Source organism: Octopus bimaculoides, chromosome 5 (genome assembly GCF_001194135.2).
Source record: "Octopus bimaculoides isolate UCB-OBI-ISO-001 chromosome 5, ASM119413v2, whole genome shotgun sequence".
NCBI classification, from domain to species: Eukaryota; Metazoa; Mollusca; class Cephalopoda; order Octopoda; family Octopodidae; genus Octopus; species Octopus bimaculoides.
The window spans coordinates 70,619,739-70,624,269 of NC_068985.1; positions in this window are offsets into that span (position 1 = coordinate 70,619,739).

Genomic DNA, 4,531 nt, shown 5'->3' on the forward strand with positions numbered 1-4,531 from the left:
ATACATACATACATACATACATATGTATGCGCGTGCGCATATGTGTATGTATGTATACATATGCATATATATGTATTTTATATATTCATATATATATATATGTATGTATGTGTGTGTGTGTGTGTGCATCTATATATTCACATACGTTTGTGCGTGTATATGTAAGTATGTATGTATATGTAAGTATGAATATACTCATGTATATATATACATACATACACACATATATATATATATATATATGTGTATGTATATATATGTATGTATATATATATATATATATAATATATATATATATATATATATATATATATATATATATGCATGTATATATTTATGTATCCCTATACACTCACACACACACACTCATATACACATGTATTGCTATGGAGGAGAATATGTACATGTATGTATGTTATATGTTACTATGTGCTTTGTTAGATACACAACAATACACAGGTACAGATATTCACACTAACGTACCGCACGCATATAGATACACACCAAAAGCATTTGCTTGTGTATTACGCCTGTCAGTCTAGCTGCGAGATATAATTGAAACAGCTGCTGTTATCCAATTCAATTTGATTCATGTTTTCTGCTCAATACAGAACTTGTGTTAATTTCTCATGATAAAATTTAAAGGAAACCAACATTTATATTTAATATATCTAAATAGATTAATAGTAAACATGGTGCCACTACTAAACATATGTCGGCAATACAGTAACTGAATTGTGTACTTTTGAAACTAAGCAGTTTTCAGTTTCTGATAAATATATTAAAACGAATCTCTAAACATGAGCCACTGCTTGGTATTTGGGTCTAAAATCTACACCAGGATTATACATTCTGTTTAGGAATTTGTTCTTAGAATCTACACCCAGGATTAAGGCTTGTTTGGAATTTGGACTTATGGAATTCATATGAAGATTAGGGCTTTCTTTGAAATCCGGATTTTGGAAATCCGTGGCAGTACAATATCTTTTGTTTTCAATCATTTCAAAGTAACTCAAACATTCCTGAAACATGTCAAAACTTTATGGAATTATGGATCAGATTTCAATGTGTTTTTCTACTTGAAGTATGTAGTTAATTATTCTAGATTTTTATGGTTGATGGCAATCCCGCAGATAAGATTCTAGGTTTTTGGTAAATGATGGAAAAATCAAACGAATTTATAATTCTAATAACCTAATATTTGCTTGTCGTATCTAGATGTGTGGTCGCTGTAGTTCATATGTAGTAGTAGTAGTAGTAGTAGTAGTAGTAGTAGTAGTAGTAGTAGTAGTAGTAGTAGTAGTAGTAGGAGCAGCAGCAGCAGTAGTAGTAGAAGAAGAAGAAGAAGCAGCAACAGCAGCAGCAGCAGCAGCAGTAGTAGTAGTAGTAGTAGTAGTAGTAGTAGTAGTAGTAGCAGCAGCAGCAGCAGCAGCAGTAGTAGTAGTAGTAGTAGTAGTAGTAGTAGTAGTAGTAGAAGCAGCAGCAGCAGCAGCAGCAGCAGCAGTAGTAGTAGTAGTAGTAGTAGTAGTAGTAGTAGTAGTAGTAGTAGAGGTTATTGTTGTTATGGTTTATGTTTGTCATTATTTAGCCCTAGGTCAGACCTGACAGAACAGATTTTGGATGAAAGGTATTTCAGACGTAAGATAACATTTTAGAAGCAAGTATGTCCTATTCTGAAGAAGTTTGGAAGTGATTTTAAGATTTTGATTAATATTTATCGTCGTTTGTGTGACTTCACAGTGGCTATCACATTTTATTAGGCTCGTATTTTATTAGTGTTGTTTACAGAGCTAGGAGTCGTTTAGCCCTAATGTCGGCTTTGGTTAAGTATATCTATTTCCAAAGTGCGTAGGCATACATCTCATCCATCGCCTCTCTATTTTTGTGTACAAGTGGTTATATCATTCAATATATCATTCCGATTTTATGATGACTCGAGAGTGATATAAAGGTTATTTGGTACCTTTTTTAACAAAGAAAACTTATTGGTCCCTCATAAAGCGTCATGTGTGCGAACTGTACAAGTGGCATTGTTATGTATTTCATCTTCGTAATTACTCCTTTTATGTTAATGGGTTTTGTCTTCGAGATTTCCATATTTTGCACGTGATACACAGATACTATGTTTCAAACTATGGAAACCCACTACGCTATGTCTTCTTCTGAAAAAAGATCTTTTCTCATCCAAATACGGTTCCCGTATTTCTTCCCTAGTTCCAACCTCCAATAACTTCAATGAATTGCTATCCTGCAAACAGCCCCTGCCAATTTCAGTTACTTATTCAAGTGTTACCGATTGTTTACTAATTATCATTCTGGTTTCCTTAAAGCCAGATATACCAGATACATACGAGTGGTCTCTCTTCATTGAATTTCGATGTAAACCAATTTGTCCCCAGGTCTTGATACCAGCAAAGCTTCGACGTTTTATAGCATGAGAATCCCCAAGATAAGTATTTCTGCTACGTGCTGCATTATTCTCTCATTTCTTTGCTCTATTACTAGCTTTCATTGCAGTATGCGCTGGAGAAAATCTCTTGGATCCACTATGACTAAATATGGTGTTGAACAAGTTTCCTGTTATCGCCTCCACTAATTTTTATGCAATTAACACCTGTATTTTTAAGTTGTAATCACACACTCGCGATGCGTCTGTGTGTCTTTCTCTCAAATCTAAAAGGAAGCACTCTTCTCTCCTCCATAGCTAGCCACACACCAGAGACATACACATGCACATTTGATACCTCATACAAGATATTTAACATTTCCTTTAATAGAGATCTCGATATCATCATTCATAGAATTATGGCCACTCGTCAATTTTAATAGATCAATATGATATATATATATTCTTTAAAAATGCCGTTTTGCCACTGTTCCATCGACTACAGTTCAAAACACCTAAAGCTCTCAAGTAACAAACAAACTGAGATATTGCATATATAATATTGTCAAATGATGCAGCTAGAGATGGCGTGTCAACATAACTGCCTGATCTTCTACAAATAACTGATAAATCGCTCTCAAATCACAATTTACTTCGTTCAAAGAAAAAGGGATATATTTTCTATATACATTCTAGTACATAGGTCCGTTAGTTCTCACATATCCTGCAAAAAAATTCATCTGCACATGTTTCATTCAAGCATTGCTTAATCTAGATTTTAAGAAAGCACAAAATCATTGTGAAGATTTTTTCTCAAAACCATGTCTCAAATATGATGCTTTTTCTTCGGGTCAGAAAATTTTCCAACTTCAGGTCAGAAAATGTTTCAACTCCGCTGATACTCAATTAAGCACAAGACCCATATTTGAATTCTGTTTACATATCTAGAATGGTTCTGCTACAACAAAGCAAATCTCTAAAAGAGCATACAGCTGAATGTCAAATATGCAAACATCAACGTCGTTTTTAGACGTACTTTATTTTATGTTGCTGCGTCTTCTGAATTACGCATTCCCACAACGGTTACATTCTCCAGGAATTAACAATGCAACGAGCCAACAATATAGGTCCTTAAGTTCTCACATATCCCGCAAAGATAGCAGCAAAATCTACATCGTCTCACATACTACTGTCTTTAAAAACTTAAAAGCCAAACGGAATAATATAGACATGGTTATGTCAGGAGATGAAGAGGGTTCGGCTACAAGCCTTTTGATTATAGGTTTGTTCTATCATTGCTGTTCTATGACTAAAAAACAACAATAACTAAAGATATATTAACAAAAGGAGAAACCATGAGAAGAATAAGACGTGGTTTTTGTATGAGGTTGGTTTCTACTAAATATAATTACTTTCGTTGTCATTATCTCTTAAAACCATATCTGAATTGTTAGTACCAATAGCTCTGTCAGTGTTAATGGTGACATTTCACTTGTTCTGGGATATAACGTTGCCATTTATTATATCTTATTCTGGTGTCTTTTATATAATTCTATTCATCGTTCTGCCAAAACTTAGCAGCCAGAAATGTATACGCCGTGATATTCATGCTACAATTTTTTCAATTGCCATTAGTTCTATTGGCAAAGTATTGATTCAGCCAAACGATAGCCATGTCTTCTGTCAAGTGTACATTCTGTTAAGGATTCTTTGTGTCCTCCTCCTCCTCCTCCTCATCATCATCACTAACGTCGTCATTATCATCGTCAACTTTAATATTAATTGCCTGATGTTACTGTTCCTGTTAGTGCTGCTGCTGCTACTACCAATACTAATACTAATATTACTGCTGCTGCTACTACTACAACTACTGCTAAGAACAACAACAACAATAATAATAATAATAATAATAACAACAACAACGATGATCTTGATGATATTATTATTATTATTATTATTATTATTATTATTATTATTATTATTATTATTATTATGAGTATAGTAATAATCATTTTAGTATTATTTATAACATAACTTACTTCGTAGAAACACATATATATAGATTTGCAATGTTTACCTCTGTGTGTGTGTGTGTGTGTGTGTGTGTGTGTGTGTGTGTGTGTGTGTGTGTGTGTGTGTGTGTGT